Source organism: Capsicum annuum, chromosome 5 (genome assembly GCF_002878395.1).
Source record: "Capsicum annuum cultivar UCD-10X-F1 chromosome 5, UCD10Xv1.1, whole genome shotgun sequence".
Lineage (NCBI taxonomy): Eukaryota > Viridiplantae > Streptophyta > Magnoliopsida > Solanales > Solanaceae > Capsicum > Capsicum annuum.
Genome location: NC_061115.1, coordinates 164,733,323 through 164,753,396, shown reverse-complemented (window position 1 = coordinate 164,753,396; position 20,074 = coordinate 164,733,323). Strand labels below are relative to the sequence as shown.

The 20,074-nt window shown below is 36.9% G+C and overlaps 1 non-coding gene across 1 annotated transcript; it reads right to left on the bottom strand.

The window, feature by feature from the left end:
• Positions 1–17,711: 17,711 nt before the first annotated feature.
• Positions 17,712–17,817, bottom strand: LOC124899107. Its single transcript, XR_007056244.1, has one exon. It is a non-coding gene; the product is annotated as a small nucleolar RNA R71 (small nucleolar RNA).
• Between the last annotated feature and the right edge of the window lie 2,257 nt (positions 17,818–20,074).

Below are 20,074 nucleotides of genomic sequence, written 5' to 3'. Positions count from 1 at the left end.
TATATGAGTATACGAATTGGGAAAACCCCTTGTGTCCTATCTTGGGAGATCTGAGGCTCGGTAGGTGTAAATAGAAAGTCATGTGATGGCCTTCAATTATGCATTAGCATCATCACATTGCATTGCGTGAAGTTTCCTTGTTATGGTTTGATATTGTCATTGAGTGCTTACTTTTATAGTTAATTATTATGACTAAACCTTGCTAGTGATATTGTGTTTTGAGCATTTATTTTACAGCATTACACCGTACTATTCTACTTCTTGGATGATTTAGGAATTAAGATATACATGAGATGTAAGGCATGTCTATGGCTTGATTAGTGAGACATGTAGTGTTGCATCTAGTGGTAGTATGACATACAAATACTGGTATACTCTCACTACTTTATCACATATTATTGATTAAATATATCACGACCGTAACCAGGGCCTGGTCATGAAAGGCATCTCCAATCCACTGTGGACCGGAGACCACCTCCTGAACCTAACCAAACACCATTCACTGCCCAACAATGGATGAATTCCGAAGATGTAACAAGAGAGCACAAGATAAGTTCAAATAATAAAAGTTATGTCTATATCCAATAACTGGCAACCAACCAAAGACACCAAGCAACATCACCCAAGTCCATAGTAATTCAACCAAGACTATGAAAAAATAACTAAAAACCAGTTTTGGTCGGGACATGTCCCCGACTCTGACAATGACAATGATAAGGAGAACTCTTAATCCTAATCTATGAAAGCAACTGATAAAATGTCTAAGTCTTCCAAAGAATGGAAGCTCATCACTTTACCACAACTAACTGACGAATTGAGCCGATCCACCTAGCATGAAACTCAGGGATAGGGGACAAAGTAATGTCAAGTTGAATCAATTCAAATATCATATGAATCACATAATAGTACATATATATATAAATGATATGCAAGGATAGAGAACAAGGCTTAATATGCACTTAAAAACTTTAGCCTGGATTGTGTAGCTTAACTTTCATAACATAAGAAGGCTCCCATGGGCTATATGGGCCTAGCTCTCCCCTAGCTAGAAAGGCCTCATTGTGTGTGGCTGCATGAACCAGAGAATATATATATGCACCATGGGGGATTCGAACCACCTGACATATCAAGATGACTTAAGCACCCAATCACATGATATAATGCGGGGGACTCGAACCTCCTATTCATATAATAAGGGGGACTCAAACCACCCAGTCATTTAGACCCCCATGTCAATAATTGTGGTTTCTAGTATTGGCCCCTCAGGACCTCTACTTTCACGACCCAGCCACATAATACATTTTTAAGCCCCATTAAAATATTTATCACACATTCCCATTAATTGAACCACATCACACATTAATGCATACATTGTTGGTATCATCATACAACCTACACTTGCAAGGTAACAATAACATGCCAAACCAATTATCATCACTTAGGGGAATAACCATTATGCTTCATTGACCTTTCATATTATGCAATAGTTCAAGAGTAGTTTATTATGCATACTTTTCATATTCAAAATCAATTTTGTAATATGGGGTTGAGGCTATTAACACTTCAAAAGTCACAATTTGGGGAAATCACAATCCCTGTATTTATTTACCATACCCATGCACCCCACAAGTTCAAAACCATAATTAAAGCATGAATAATAATAGGTAAGCATAAGAAACATTGTTCAACAACAAACATTCAAAACTCTCAATCCATGTTCCAAAACCGACGTCAAAACCATATGGATAATACCTTAAAACATATTTGTATCAAATTAGCAATTTGGAAAGAGTAACATGCCTAAAATACTCAAAATTATGGAGAGAATTCAACCCTAGAGCCCTTGGATGTCCAACTTCTTAGATACCCTAAGTATCTTGCCTAAGGGGATTTAGAGAGAATAAAGAGAGTATTTGATGTGATAAACTATTGAAAGAATGCCACAAAAGGGTTTTATGGATGTGCGGTCTAAGTGGTTAAAGTGGAAAATGTCCAAAGTGCCCTTAACTTAAAAGCTGAAAAGTATCGCCAATGATTACAGGTCACACGGTGAATCGTATAGTCACCATGATCCATAGCCAAGGCAGTGTTAGAGGGCACCCATACTGTTGACCCTATGACTTATATAATACAACTCGTATCGTAAGCCTACGACTCATAGGGTCCAAGTCATATCCAAGACAGAACCACTTGGGCCTTACACAGATCACCCTATGATTTGTACCATATGACTCGTAATGAGTCCTCATGACTCGTAGTTAGACACTCATACTCAGAGCAGAACTTAGCCACACGCACTATTCAGGCTATGATTTGAGTCCACAACTCATCATGGGTCTTTAGGGCTTATTTCCCCAAGTCACACTCAGCACAAAAACTCAAGAACCATTCACTGGACACCTTACAACTAGAGTTATATGACCCGTCAAGACACCCTATGAGTTGTTGCGTAAGTTGTAGTCTGGAAAGTGAGGAAAAATTTTTAGAAATTTTTTAGGACCAAAATTTGGGGTGTTACATTCACAACCTTTGGGATCATTCATCCTCGAATAATAGGTCAAGGCATATGTTAGTATGATTTGACATAGAAACACTCCCACACTTACCTTTAAAAAAGATAGAAAGCAAAGACATCAAGGAATTCACAATTTCCTTTAACAAAGTTAGAAAACAAAGATGCTAAGGAAAACACATACCTTAAGAATGATTATTCAAAGCGGGGAACAGGAGTGGTTACTTGGAGTTCATTTCCTTCTCAGCTTCCCAAGTAGCTTTCTCAACTTTTTGGTTCCTCCAAAGAACCTTTACCAAAAAGACATCCTTAGTCCGCAACCAACAGACTTGGTGATCTAAGATCTCCACTGGAACTTCCTCATAAGACAACGAATCTGAGATAACCATGTTTTCTAAAGTAACAACCATCGAAGGATCACCCACACACTTTTTCAACATTGAAACATGGAAGACCAGATGAATGAAGCTCAATCTAGAAGGCAGCTCCAATTCATATGCAACATTGCCAATCCTCTTCAAAACTAAATATGGACCAATATTAAGGGGACTTAGCTTCCCCTTCTTTCCAAACCGCATCACTCCCTTCATGGGAGACACCTTTAAGAACACCCAATCACTAATATTAAACTCCAACTCCCTTTACCTCACATCCAGATAGGAATTTTGGTGACTTTGGGCGGTCCTAAGCCTATCCCGAATCACCTTTGCCTTCTCCATGGCTTGGTGAACCAAATCAAGGCCGAATAACCTATTTTCACCAACATCAAGCACCCAATAGGAGAACTATACCTCCTACCATATAAATTCTCAAATGGAGACATACCAACGCTAGAGTGATAACTGTTGTATGCAAACTCTATGAGAGGCAAGTGATCAACACAACTACTACCAAAATCAAATACACAAGCCCTAAGCATATCTTCCAAGGCCTGAATTGTCCTTTTCGCTTGCCCATCGCCTACGGGTCAAAAGTAGTAATAAGGGTTACTTTAGTCCCCGAACTTCTCTAAAAGGAATGCCAAAAGTAAGATAAGAACTGGTTACGACAATCAAAAAGTATAGAAACTGGAGCACCATGCAACTTCACGATCTCCTTAATGAACAACTTGGCATAATCCTGAAAAGAGAAATTAGTCCTTACTGGCAAGAAGTGCGCAGACTGGGCATCTTACCCGCAATGACCCAAAGTGAATCAAAAGAGATCGTAGAAGGTAGGTAACAAAATCCATATTAATTATTTCCCATTTCCATACTGATAACTTAATATCTTAAGTCAACCCACTGGGCTTCAAGTGCTCCACCTTCACTTGCTGACACACCATGCACATAGACACAAAATTGGCCATATCCTGCTTCATATTTTTCCACCAATAACTCTCCTTAATATAGTGATACATTTTCACCGAACTATGATGAACCGTATAACGCGAATTATAAGCCTTTACCAAAATTATTCCTCATAACCCATTAATATCTATAACATATAATCTACCTTGGTACCTCAAGATACCATCACCACCAATCTCAAAAGCCATCAATATTTGGTGACCCTCTCATCCTTGATCTGTATCAAGATAGGATCCAAAACCCGTTTCTCCTTCACCTCCGCACTAAGAGATGACTTTGCCATCTCTTGAACAATCATACCACCATCCTCAAAATATATGAGATAGACTCCAACATTACCAAAATAGTGAATGTCCTTCACCAAATCCCCCTTTAACTTGATCACATAAAATAAGCTCCCCATGGATAACCTACTAAGAGCATTAGCAACCACATTAGCTTTACCTAGGCGATAGTGGAGACTCATGTCATAGTCTTTTAGCAACTCAAGTCACTTGCTTTGCCTGATATTTAGCTCTATCTGAGTGAACATGTATTGCAGACACTTATGATCTAAATAAATATCTACATGGACCCCATACAAATAATGTCACCAGATCTTTAATGCAAACACCACAACTAGTAATTCCAAATCATGAGTCAATAGTTCTTCTCATGAACCTTTAACTTTCTAGAAGAATATGCAACCACCTTGCTATGCCGAATCAACACGTAACCCAGTCCCACCCGGGATGCATCACAACAAACAATAAAACCATCAGTACCTTTAGGTAGTGTCAAGACCAGAGCCAAAGTCAACTTATCCTTTAAGTTCTCAAAAATTACCTCACAGGCATCAGACTATAAGAACTTTACCTTTTACTAAGTCAACTTATTCAACGGGGTAGCGATAGAAGAGAAACTTTCCAAAAACCTCCTATAATAACTGGCTAAATCCAAGAAGCTCCGAATATTGGTTGGAGTCTTGGGTCAATACCACTTCTTAACCACTGTAACTTTCTTTGGATCCACCATCATCCCTTCACTAGAAACCACATGACCCAAATAGGTCACAATATTTAACTAGAACTCACACTTCGATAATTTTGCATACAACTGCTATTCTTTTAAGGTTTATAGCACAAGGCAGAAGTGATAAACATGATCTAACTCACTTTTGGAATACACCCAAATATCATCTATAAACACAATTATGAACTAATCAAAGAACTAACGTAATACCTGATTCACAAGATCCTTAAATGTTATTGGGGCATTAGTTAACCTGAAAGACATCACTAAAAACTCAAAATGACCATAATGGGTTTAAAAGGCAGTCTTAGGTATATCTACTTCCCTAATCTCAAAAGATGGTAACTCAACCTAAGAACAATCTTGGAGAAACACTTGGCACCCTAAAGCCGATCATTGATCCTAGAAAGCGGATACTTATTCTTTAGTGTCACCTTATTCAATTGGAGGTAATCTATACACATCGAAAGGGATCCATTCTTCTTACGCACGAAGAAAATCGGAGCACCCCAAGGAGAAAAACTAAGGCGAATGAAACCCTTATCTAGATGATCTTTCAGCTGCTCCTTAAGTTCCTTTAACTCAGCTGGAGCCATTCTATAGGGAGGGATAGAAATAAGATGAGTGTTCGAAAAAATATCAATCCCAAAATCAATTTCCCTATTGGAAGGAATACTAGGAAGTTCATCAGGGAACACCTCAAGAAACTCACACACCATAGGGACAGATTGCAAAGAAGGTCCTTTGGACCTAGAATCCTTAACATGCACTATGTGATAGAGACACCCCTTAGAAATAAACTTTCAGGATCTAAGATACGAAATAAAACTTTCCTTAGGCTCTAGGATGCTACTTTCCCATTCAATCACCAGCTTATTTGGGAAGTGGAAACTGACCCTTCGAGTCCAACAATCTAGCGATGCATAGCATGAATGCAACTAATCCATCATCAAAATTACATTAAAGTCTAACATGTCCAACTCTATAAAATCCACCAAGGTCTCCCTACCACTGACAAACATCGCACAACCCCTATAGACCTCTTTTACCACAATAGAGTCACCCACCAGGATGGACATAGAAAAGGGATTTGAAATACTCCCAGGATCAAAACCAAAATAAATAGCCATATAAGGGGTCACATAAAAGAAGGTAGACCCAAGATCAAGTGAAAAATATACATCATGAGAGAAAAGTTTGAGCATACTAGTAACAACATCGTGGGGTACCTCAGAATCCTTACGGGTGGAAAAACCGTACAAATGGTTTCGACTAGTGCTGGAGCTAGAAGCAAAAGCAGCACCTTTTGGGGCAGGAGTTGATAAAGTAGAAACAAGGATCTTATTTGACAAAAAAGCAACCCTGGAAGAATAATCCCTCTGAATATGACCAATTTGACCACATTTAAAGCACTTGTTCCTTCTCTCTTCATAAACACCATGGTGCATTTGACCATAAAAAATAAAAAAAGGATGTGATGGAGCTGACTGAGCCCCATTAGCCTGAGGCTGGGTGCCCTGCACCTTGGAACCAATACTATTATGAAAATAATAATTACTCGACGGCTTTGCATAAGGAGCACTAGCTATAGAGTAGGAATCAGAATTTCCCCACTTCTTCTTAGACCATTTTCCTCCATCTCTACCATACTGCTATTGACCTCCACCCTGATCTAAATACCAAAACTTCTTATTCTGCCTTTCACTTATCTTAGCTTGCTTTTTTTTTCTAATCTTCCACTTGTTTCATATACACCACAAGCCTAGAGATGTCCATGTCCTTATTGAACAAGGAAGCCTTGCTCTCTAGAATTAACTTTTGACACAATTCAACAAACTTCCTTATTCTAGCCCTCATGCTAGACACCAATTTTTGAGAATAAAGCGACAACTGATGGAACTTCAAGGCATACATCTTCACTGTCATCTTGTCTTGCTTCAAGTTTATAAATTCCTTAGCCTTTACTTCCCTTAACTCGTGAGGAAAGAAGCGATCAAGAAAAGCACTAGAGAAGTAGTCCCATAAAGAAAACTCAATATCATCACCCCTAGATTGTTCTCATTCCTTATACCATTAATATACCACCCCTTCAATTGATAAGTAATGAACTCCACACCGTCCATATCCATAACATGTATCACACAAAATTTCTTCTCTATTTCATCGATGATATTTTAAGAATTTTCCTCAACTTTAGAACTGGTGAAAGTCAGAGGACTCAACCTCATAAATTGGTCAAGTCTAGTAACCTTAGAGGATAGAGAAATAGAAGCAACATACTCAGTTTGAGAGGACATAAACTGGGTAAGCAAATGAATTGACTAACAAAACATAGCTTTAAGCACATCAGCTTGAGGTTCTTAAGGAGGGAAAAAAAGAATCGATGGAACTCCACTAGGGCAATCAAAAGCACCCATCCTACACTAGGTCTAAACCCCTTGAGTAGGATGAGCTCCATCCATATTGTCCTCTGACGGGATAGAAGAGTTTCCATGAGTATTAGATCTTCTGGAAGGAATGGTATGAAAAGCAAACAAATGGGGATTAGAGGAGATTTCAAGACCTTAGACTCTATAGCTTGAAATAGAATAATAATAAAAGGAAGAATTCCTAAATTCCTCATAGCCAGTCCATTAAGTGTGCTGTGCTACACACTCATAAAAAAGACTTTACATAACACGGCTTTGTGGACATCCAATAATGCTAAACCTAGGATTTGAACACTTTGTCAGGACTCGAATTAGGGCTTGGACATGATGGGCATCTTCAATCAACCGTGGATTGGAGCCCACCGCTGAAACCTAACCAAACACCATACACCGCCCAACAAAGGCTGAATTTCAAACATATAACAAGATAACCTAAGATAAGTTCAAAGAATAAAAGTTATCCCTATATCCAATAATTGATAAATAACCAAACACATCCAACCATTATAAGTGTGCTGTGCTACACACTCATAAAAAAGACTTTACATAACACGGCTTTGTGGACACCCAATAATGCTAAACCTAGGCTTTGAACACTTTGTCAAGACTTGAATTAGGGCTCGGACATGATGGGCATCTTCAATCAACCGTGGATTGGAGCCCACCCCTGAAACCTAACCAAACACCATACACCGCCCAACAAAGGCTGAATTCAAACATATAACAAGATAACCTAAGATAAGTTCAAAGAATAAAAGTTATCCCTATATCCAATAATCGATAAATAACCAAACACATCCAACCAATATCATCTAAGTCCACAGTAATCCAACAAATCCTCTATGAAAAAAAAAATAAAAACCAGTCTTGGTCGGGACATGTCCCCAACTCTAGCAATGATAATGATATTGTTAATGATAATGAAAACTCTCAATCCTAAAACTAAAAAAATGTCCAATTTGTCAGGATAAGGAACAAGGCTTAACATGCACTTTAAAACTTTAGCCTAGATAGTGAGTTCAACTGTTATAATATAAAAAGGCACCCATGGGCTATAAGGGCCCAACTCTTCCCCAGTTGGAAGGGCCACAATACGTATGGTTGCTTGAACTAGAAGATATATATATGCACCATAGAGGACTCAAACCAATTGAAATATCAAGGTGACTTAAGAAACCAATCACATAATATAATATGGAGGACTTAAAACCTCCCATTCCTATAATAAGGGGCACTCGAACCACCCGATCATTTAGACCCCTGTGTCGGCAACTACGGTTTCCAATATTGGTCCTTTGGGACCTTTACTTTCATAAATAAGCTACAAAATCCTTTTTTAAGCCTATTAAAATATTAATCACACATTCTTATTAATTTAACCAAATTACATATTAAGGCATACATTGTTGGTATCGTCATACCAACTATACTTGTAAGGTAACAACAACATGCCAAACCAATTATTATTATTTTAGGGAATTCACAACCCCCTTAGTTCTATTATACATTATCTTGGGGAATTACACAACCCCATAAGGTTTCAAAACCATTATGCTTCACTAACTTTTCACATTATACAACAGTTTAAGAGTAGTTCATTATGCATACTTTTCATATTCAAAACCAATTTTGCGATATGAGGTTGAGGCCATTACCACTTCTAAAGTCACAAGTTGTGGAAATCATAATCCCCTCATTTATTCACCATACCTATGCACCCTATAAATTTAAAAGCACAATTAAAGTATGAATAGTCATAGGTAAACCATGGGAAATACTATTCAATAACAAACATTCAAAACCCTCAATCCATGTTCCAAAACAACATCAAAACCATATAGATAATACTTTAAAATGTATGCTTTTTGTAAATTAACAATTTGGAAGAGTAACATGCCTAAAATACCCAAAATTATGGAGAAAATTCAACCCTTGATCCCTTGGATGACCAACTTCTTAGAAACCCCAAGTATCTTTCTTGAGGGGATTAAGAGAGAATAAAGAGAGTGTTTGATGTGATAAAGTATGGAAAGAATGCCACAAATGATTTTTATGGATGAGGGGTCTAAGTGATTAAAGTGGAAAATGTCCAAAGTGCCCTCAACTTAAGAGCTAAAAAAGTGTCACCAGTGACTATGGGTCATACAACAAATTATAACATCTTATGACTCGTTACCATGATTCATAGCCAAGATAATGTCAGAGGGCACCCATACTATTAACTCTATGACTTACATCATATAACTTATATTATGATCCTATTACTCGTAGGGTCCAAGTCGTATGCAAGACATAACCACTTGGGCATTACACTGGTCACTCTATGATTTGCACCAAATGACTCGTAATGAATCCTTATAACTCATAGTGAGCCAGTCAAACTAAAATCAGAACTTAGCCATACATATACTATTTATGCTATGATTTGAGTCCAATGACTCATCATGGATCTTTATGACTTATGTCCCAAAGTCATATCAGGACAACAACTCAAGCACTATTTAATGGACATCTTATGACTAGAGTAATATAAACCATCAAGACACCCTACGACTCGTAGGGAGAGTCATAGTTAGGACAATAAGGATAAAATTCTAGAAATTTTCAAGCACCAAAATCATGTGTGTTCTAAAACATGATAATTGAGCCTGATATATTATGTCATTAAGTATTTCTTATAAATATTTTCTTATTATTATTGATCATATAATGGTTAGTGTCGACTCATAAGACTTATGTGCCTACCCTATTTATTGATAATGTTTTAACCATTATATTAGGTTACCCCCATTAGGATGAAGTGGAGAATTTAATATCTATAGATCTATTTGGTCATACCTTGGACTGTTGGGGTAGTGGTTCTCTCCATAGCTTTAGATTAGGGTTGGTTATCAATGATTCTTATTGAATACACATGGTTTCATACCTACCCTTACTTTTTATCTCTTTTTTCTTATTTTTCTATATCTTATGTAGGTATTGGTTTGATTGGTAGATGGTAGATAGTGTTCTTTTGATGTTGATGTTATGGAGATTGAGGTAGTTATTGATGCTTCACAAAGCCTACATAGATCTTTCTCTATTTATCTTAATATTTATTCACATTAAGATACCTTATATTTCTATTTTCAATCTATAATAGAAGCTTGTACTTGATCTTTACTTCTTATTTATATATATATATTGAGGTTATTCTCTCCTTTTTTTCTTTTATATTACCATAAAACAAATGTGAATTTTGATTGGGATAGGATTAGGTGTATCAAGGGGTGTATCAAGTTCCATCACGTGCTTATTTTTGGGTCATGACAAGTTGGTATTAGAGCACCATATTTATTGGTCTTATTAGTACAAGTCGAGCATAATAGAGTCTTGCAGGTTAGTATAGAGACATCTGTTATCTATCTTGGAGAGGCTACATTACTTTAGGAGATTTTTGTTCTGTCATTCTATTTTGGTCATTTAGAGCTTTTTATAACTCAAAGCTTTTTATTTACTCTCTCATAGATGGCGAGCACATATTTTTTATAGCTAGAGATTTAGAGCTCGTGCTTTCAGTGTGTAGAAGAAGTAGGGTTTAAGGTAGATGTTAGATCAAGATGTTTAGACCAACTAGAGTTTGGGTTAGAGTTACCTTTTCAGGTTCTAGGTTTCTAGTGATGGTAGATCTAGTGAGTTAGAAAGGCCAAGGGTTGTGCAGACACCACCTATAACCATACCAATGATCGAGGATTGTTTAGTTCTAGTATAAGGCTTCTTTTAGTGGATGTCTTATATCTTAATTCATCTTGATACTTTAGGAACTCAAACTCCAAATGCACATGTGAATACTATAGGTTCTCCAATGTTGATTAGATATTAGCATTGATTTCTCCACATTTAGTTACTTTACCCTTTATGTCCATGGAAGGGCAAATTAGATATGTAAATTAGGTCCACCTCATGTCAATAGAGATCCTAGGTTTGATGCTTATATATTTTTGCTTGGTTGTTATAAGAGGTTTCACATGCTAGGTTTGGTGGATTCTAATAGAGTAAACTTTACTTTCTTTCAGTATTTTGGGCAAGCTAGACTGTGGTAAAGGACTATTATAGAGGGTAGTCCAATTGGATCACTTTCTCATTCACGGGATCAATTTACTCGAGTGTTATTATAGGAGTTTATATGGAGATAAAAAAGGCTTATGGGCCCAAGGATTTGATGGACATAGTGATATGCATAACTGAGGTTAAGATTTTTATGGTTATGCTTGGAAAGGGTTAGACTAGGGTTATCGTTCTAGTTCTTTAGGCCTAGTTCAGTAGGCTTTGACTTTCTTGGGTTTCCTCTTATGTGGATATCTCGAGCACTTTAGGAGGAATTATCCATAGGTTAGATAGAGAAATACTTCACCAATTTTTCCAAGGGATGACAGGTCTTAGTATCATGTTCTACAAGATAGACACGAGGTAGTAGTCTTTGATATAGTATCCACAAGTATAATTTTAGTTTGCCTTTAATTTTTCTTGATAGTATTTGGTTATGGATCTCTAACTCCTTATGTGTTTTCTTATTCTACATTGATTTTTGATATGATTTGTGGTCTTTCGTTGGGTCTACTGATATTGTTACCCCATAGATGATTCCTTAGTGGTGGATCGGGTGTCCCAATCCTATATCGTGACTCACCATAAGTGTATAAGGGGATTAGGCTTGATTTTTTGAGTTTTGGGGATTTTAGTGTGATTGGATATGATTTTTTAATGGTTATGTCATGGACTAGTAGTGGATCGATGGTGGGTTTGGCCATATTCAGATTATAAAAGGTGATCCAGAGACCCTCTCGAGATTTTTAGGTTAGTTTCAATTATTAGGATGGTGAGTTGTGCGTAAAAAAAATTACATCTGGAAGGCTCTTGTAGAATTTCCTATATCATTATTGATAATGTATATGCATGAGTTGGTTGTTGTATGAGGGTGAATACCGTATTAATGACATTGACTTTGTGGGATGGTGAGTGGTGCTTACTAGATTGAGCAAGAAGATCCTTGTGATGGGTCGGACTTGATATATCTAACTTGGAAGGATTGCCATTGAAGGATTTTAGGTTGATAAGGGGAGATTTTGAGGCATTCATGCCCTGCGTATTGATTATTTCCTTAGTGATTAGTGATTGGCCCTTTGTTGTATGATGGGATTCAATGGTATTTAGACTCTTTGGTTAGGTTTGAAGGATTTTAGCTTATGATGACTTCTTGCTTTATTTCCAAAATGGATTTAAATGCAAATGAAAACTTACTTGTAGAAAATGTTATTTTTATAGCTAAGTGTCCTAATGGGATATTCTTGCCCATTAGTATTGATTTAGTGTATGTATTACTATTGTATAGTTCTTGTGTTGAAGAAAATACAGGGTAAAAATTAAAAAAAGATTAAGCAAAATTTTATGTAAAGAGTTTTGACATATTTAGAGTTTAGCTATGGCTTTGAGTTTGAACTTGAAATCCTAATAGTGTGGTTTATCAGTAGATTATGCAGAGCTTAGTAGTTCTTTTTCCAAGTTTGACTCGTGATTTGGAAATCCATCAGTGATATATATAATGATTGTTGCACTTCTTCTCCAGGTTGATTATTTTTTATTACGACGGGTTGTTATGTGTGTGGGATTGGAAGAACTCCTTATTCTACCAAATTATTGAGGACTTTTGTTTGTTTGATGGGTTTTGGATATTGTGGGTTGCATGTTTTATTGTGATAAGTAGCTTGAATTTTTGGGGTCTCTTAGAGATTGCATGCCATATGTCATTTAGAATGTTATGGTGATTCTCAGTTGCCTCAAAGGGTTATGCTATATGTTATGGCACTTAGAATGTTATGCTATATGTTATGTCATATGTTATGCTAAGTATGCCTCAAAGGGTTATGCTAGGATGTTATGAATCTATGTTGAAAATCTGACGCTTCTATTATGTCCGGAACATCGAAATTATCCTAGTGGCATTGTTGAATTGTGTGTAGGGGTGCACCACCTTTTAAAGGACCACATCCCTTAGAGTCAGATATAGGCAATAAACCAGTAAAGTAGTAAGGAAATAAGACTTTTCAAGAAAGTAAAGAACACAATGATTTAACATGAAAACCTCCTTTCTCAAAGGAGGAAAAACCATGACTTTCCTCACAAGCACTCAAAAATCCACTATAATCAAAATCATGATTACAGACTCTATTATAACTTAACTCTAAGCTCTACTAATTTGTAATAACTCTATTACAAACACTCCTTAACAACTCTATCAAGATCTCTTCTCAGTATTGATTAACTCTAACCAATATCAACTCAGGTAACTTTACCTAAGCACTCTATAGACACAAGAAAAGAATTACTCTTATAAGCTGAGTAATTTGATTATAGACCAAGACATGACATAAGAATAATTACTTTCTCAGCACACAAAAACTTGGAACTTGACTATTATTGAGTTTTCACTATTTTCTTCTTGAATAATCAAATTGCCAAAACTATTGAATTGAGAAGCATTCATTTCTATTTATAGTAGGATAAAGATTAGGGTAGAATTTTGATTGGGCCAGGTGTCCTGTCTGATACACAACTCACCTACGCAATGTGTTTCACTAAAAGACAAAACTATGTAGAGATGTGACAGTTGTATGTTTTCATGAAGACCCGGGAGCTGGTCCCTTATTGTCAACTGATCATCATCAAAATAAGATATAGCAATTTACCCTCTTTTTGATGATGACAAACTACAGATTTTGGAGCATTAAAATTCATTCACCTCATTCAATTAGAGTGATCACCACTATCTCCAGTGAATATTCCTTCTATCATCATGTACCATGCTTTCTCCTATCACTATACCAACATGCTTTTCCTTATCAACATATCAACATGCTTCTCCCTGTCAATAGTCCTGCACTTTAACACATATTTAACATATGTTTTATATTTAGTACCTGGTACCAGTCCCTACTACATGAATTCAATATCCCCCCTTTTGGCATCATTGAAAAGTAAGAATAGTAAACCAAGAGTAAAATAAGCACAAGTCAATTAAATCATGGTAGTGGAGCAACACTAACATCAATGAACAACTTTTAAAGTAAGGAAGAGACAGATAAAACACACACACAAGGATTTATTCATATTAAATGGGATCAATACCATTACAACATAACAAAAAACATAAAACATCTATCTTCAAATAGCTACACAGGGAACAAAGATAGGAAACTAACATGGGGAAGAATGACGAGTAAGAGGGATGGGTCTTAGGTAGATGAGGTTTAAGTGACAGGATCTTTAGAAGCATCTCCATGCAAGCACTTTCAGTAGCATGAGAATCCAACAGCTACTTTGTTAGGTGCTTCACTTCAGCATTCAAACTCTGGACCTCATTAGTAAGTGCTGAAACTTTCTTCATTAGATCTACATTTTCTACACGAAGTGCTTCATTGGCACCTGGTCCCTCTGATGACAATTGGTATTTTTCGATTTTAGTGGAAGGATTTCTATATCCTTATCAGCCATAGCAACTCTCACATCCTCCAACTCCTTACTCAAAATCTCTTGAACTACCAACAATTTCGACACTTGGGACATGGCCCCAACCTTCCCTTTAACACACTCATTTTCAACCAAAGTAGTTAGGGTGAAAATTTTCTTTGATGTTCCAGGAGTTCCTTTTTCACATACTATCCCAAAATAATCAAACACCTTATTCAGAAAGTATCCGTAAGACATACCATGTCTTCGATCATTTTCATGGATGACTTTGTATATATGTTGTATCATTAGGGCAGTCAGACTTACCAATTCAAATTTGCTAAGGCACTCTATCACATACAAATCTACACTAGATACAATAGTTCTTTTCTGAGATCTTGGTAGCACTACTTTGTTAACAAACTCAAACACCAATTCAAATTCACCCTTGAGAAACTTCTTCCTTTCACCAGCTAAAGAAGTTCCTCCCACTTTTGAAACATCAACCATAAACCAGTTGAGGACTATTTTTTAGATAGTCCTCACACCCATAATGGAAATATCCAAAATTTTCCCAAGAGTTTCTTTGTCAAACTTTATTTTCTTTCCTTACACTAGTGCAGTCAGGCTCTCTCCATCCTCAGAGAATTTACTATTGTAGAAGAATTGTATAACTTCTCCTTCGTAGAAAGTGGGGAAAGGTCCCTCCACGAGATGAAACCATCCTTGGTGTCGCACATAATCTTCAAGATCAACAATTTTGGTTTGTCAAGGATCCTAGAGTCAAATACTCTACCAGTCAATAATTTATGAGATTTTAGCATTTCATTTTTCTCCTCCCTAGACACAACTATTTCTTCCTCATCCTTCTTTCTTACTTTAGAACCACTGTTTCATTTCTATTCTGCAATGTTTCTCTTTTTGGGACCAGGTTCCTCAGAGACTTTCTTTTTCTTCTTAACTATAATGTATTTTTATTTGATGATTGATGAGTTTACCACTCATTCGAACATATTTTTGCCGCACATTACCCTATTTTGAATAAATAAATGGGAATAGATGCACGAATATCAACACTTTGCAGGCATTAAGCTGAGGAGAACAAAAGATATGGATCAGAGCTGAAAATGATAAAAAGGGAGCAAAAAGAGTGCAGCTGAGACCTGGACTACATCAACCTAAATTACCGTGACTGCAATCCTCTATCTGTGGTTGTGTTCAGTCAAGAAGGTTAGAGAAATTTGGTTATGAAACATAACCAAGGTCGCATGGTTGCGATCGCGATTAAGCAAAAATATACCCAGGGGCAAATCTGTAAAAGCACTTGGACACATTCCAAGCAATATTTAAGCTAAAATCCTTTCCTCTTTAGGATAGCTTAGCATATAAGGTATTTTGGAATTCAAGACTTGAAACCTTAATCTTGAAAAAGTATGTAATTAATTTTGAATATAAAATTTCATAGACTTTTTATGCAGAATGAATGCATTGGATAATCCTTATGGTATATCTCTCTTTACCTTCATCATAAGTATCTAAATAATTTATTCTTGGGATTATGTAGAACTAGGGTGTAATTGTGTGTGGGCATTGTTGTGTTTGCACGGATTTTAGTTTTTGAGTATGGATTCCACCATTGTTTGAGCTTACAGGTTGGAATTTGATGGGTGAAAGACCCAAATCTCTAAATGGGTTTGATGGGTGAAATCACCGAACTCTAGAAACCCTTTAACATCCTCAAAATAGGGATGAAGGTGAATATTAGGTAACCCATAACATCTCCGAAAGAGGGCTATAGGGGGGAAAACAATGGTGGATAATTGAGCCTATGGTTTACTATCTTTTGCAATCTTAGAAATAAGTATATTAGGAGTGTAAATAAAGTTAAGAGCATCATCCTAGAAACAGGGAGGCTTGATTGAGGTCTTGGGTGATTATGAAAATAGGTACACTTGTTAGGTGCAAGAAAGAGCCAACGAGTGAAATAGTTGTGGTTTTGTTGAAAGATTGACCTCAATGAACTTCGACCTAGCCTATCCTTTGGTTAACAGCTAAATTTCATGATGAACCAATACCAACCCATATGCATTACCTCTAGGTAGACATAATCCCAAGATTTCCCCCAAACTTTGAATTCTAAGTAAAAGTTTCACTTATCAAGTACTTGTTAAAGTGTGTGGCAAAAAGTTTCCAAACAAATCCCCTCATTTTATTTTACATGTCATTTTTGTTAGCATTTTGGGTAATCACTTAGTAATTTGAGCATCCATTAAGTTTGAAGTTTATAATTTCACTCCTTAAGATTCGACCCTAATTCAAATTGGTTTACTTGACTATGACTGCCTTACCCCTAATTATGGGAATGAGTTGAGCGTTATCAAAATAGCACCATTACTGGGGAGTGAAATATAGATTTTTCTTGTGTGGTGTCATTCTTACTTGGGAATACCCGAGGTGGTGTAATTTACTTTATTTGTTGATTTTTAATCTTTTATAAGTGATCAAAGTGTAAACGAAGCAATGAGTGATAACACAAGAAATATGGCCCCCTTGATACCCCTCTTGATGATAAAGGCTGATTAAATGAGGCGGGACAAACAAGTGCAATTCACATTCCACCAACTAACGAGAATGGTGTGTTTCATGTGACTAGTGATATACTTTACATGTTGCAAATGAAATGGTTGTACGGGGGTCAAGCATATGAGGAACTGATTGTCCATTTGAAGAACTTTGTGGAAGTTTGCACGCTGTTTAACATAGAACATATTACACAAGAATCCATCCGACTTCAACTTTTCTCATTTTCACGAATGGGTGAGGCAGTTTTATGGCTTCGCTCACTTCCACTTGGCTCAATTACATCATGGGAAAAGCTTACTACGACGTTTCTTGATAGATACTTCCTACCATAAAAAATGCTTCAACAGCGGGATGAGATTGTTAACTTCTGGTAAATGAATGAAGAACCATTATTCGATGCTTGGGAGAGATTTAATGGAAAGTTATCCCAATGCCCAAATCATGAGGTTCTAGAAAAGATTCTCCTCGAGATTTTTGATAGGTCTCTTAATCCATAAAACAAAATGGTGGTGGATAATACGGCGAGCGGTTCTATAATGAGATTTCATCATCTTGTGACTTTCCCATTAATAGGAGAAGTATCAAAACAAAATTGGGGTTGGCATGCCCGAGACACTGAAGCTTCCAAAACCCTTTCTACTACATCCGTGATAACTAACAAATAAAGAAAATGAGATGAAGAAAAGGAGGAGAACATGGCTAAAATAATGACCCAACTTGAGCTCTTGACAAAGCATGTTATGGGTGCAACCGCAAAAGTGGTAAACGCCGTAGCATCAAAATATTATGAAGAGGATAAAGAGGCAAAGAAGTTGGATGAAGAAATCTGGTACTTGGCAAACTACTCGGGGGTTCTCACTTTGCCTATCAAAGGCAAGGGGGAACCAAGGTTGGATGGATCATGAGCGGGATTGACATTAGAGAGATCATAAACGTGACTATGACTTCTATGTCCCTCCTTATGACTAATCTAAAGTCAAGGAATCTAGTGCCATTAACCCCAAAAAGTTCAAAACTGAGGATATGTTGGCAAGGATCTTAAGTAGGGTAGAAGGCACAAACAAGATAGTTCATGAGTTGAAGAGTGAATTATCCTACCTCTCTCTAATAATGGTGTCTTATTCCACCTTTATCAAATAATTAGAGACTCAAGTGTGGCAAATATCCACGTAATTAAATTCTAGACCTAGAGATGGACTTTCGAGTGACACAATTGCTAACCCAAAGAATGATGCCCAAGTCCTAGCAATTGTCACAAGGAGTGGAAGAGCTCTTCAGGAACCTTTTAGAGGAGATGTAAGTAAGAATATTCCCAAGGCTAAAGCAAAGAAGGTGACACCTCAAAAAAGAGATTAAATGATGAGAAATGGGTTAATAAAAGCAATGAGGAGGTAGTTGACGTGGAAAGGCCACAAGTGGACACAAGACCTACTGTCCAAGTTCATCTCTCGTTCTCTCTACATTTGCACAAAAAAGAGGAGAATGATAAATTGAGGAAGTTCATGGCCAAACTTAGAAATCTGTCGACAAACATCCTGTTGCTTAAAGCTATCCAAGAGATCCCGGGATAAGCTAAGTTGACAAAAAAGTTGATGTTTAAGAGGAAACTTGTTGAAGGTAATACTATTGAGGTCACTCATAGATGTAGCGCTATCATGCATGGTAAGATTGTGGAAAAGAAAGATGACCCCGGAGCATTCACTACCCCTTACATAATTGGGACACATGAATTTGTAAAAGCTCTATGTGACCTTGGTGCGAGCATCAACTTAATGCCTTTTGTCATATACAAGAAAATTATTTCGGATACCCCGATGCCAATGTCTATGTGACTCTTGACGGCGGAGCAGTCTATAAAAAGACCAGGGGGTATATTGTTTGACATCCTTATGAAAGTGGACAAGTTCATTCTCTTGGCGGATTTCATGATATTTGATTATGAAATAGACCAAGAGGTTCCTATCATCATTGGTCGCCCTTTGTTAATCACCGGGAGAGCAATTATTGATCTAGTGCTAGGGGAGATAAAATTTAGAGTGCAAGAGGATGAGGTCTTTTTAAAATTTTAAAAATCAAAGAAGCAAGCCGCGGAGTTGCAAGTATTATCCGTGGTGGATGTTGAAAATGAGAAGATGAATGAAGAGGAGTTTGAGGACCCACCTTGAAAATGAAGGAAGAAAAATGTCGTGCCACGATGATAAATAAGGTGCTAGGTAGGATAAAACCCACAAATTCCATAAAGGTGGCTCGTATCCTTTTTTGTTGTTAAGTTTTTGTAGGGTAGATGTTAGCTTGTGCATATGAATAACCCATGTATTTGTGGCACTATAGAGTGCAGATAAGCTGAACAAGGGAAATATGTAGCAAATTGAGCAAATACTAAACAGAGGAAAATAGAGAAGCAGATTTTCTCTTTGTTACTATGGTCATGGTCCCCAACCGTGATCGGCGATCATGTGGATATCTACGATCGTAGTCCATTAACCGAGATCACAACCACTTCTTCTATTTAACCCATGGTTTCCCTCATTTCCCTCACACTCCCTTTTAAAATTGTACTATCTAATTTACCCTAATTTTTTGTCAAGTTTGTAAGCTCGAGTAACATCCTTGCATTCCATTGCATTGAAACTATGATAGGTGGCATGAATCCATGCTTTTACTTGTGAAAATAAGCCATAGAATGCATGATTAAGAAGGGCCTT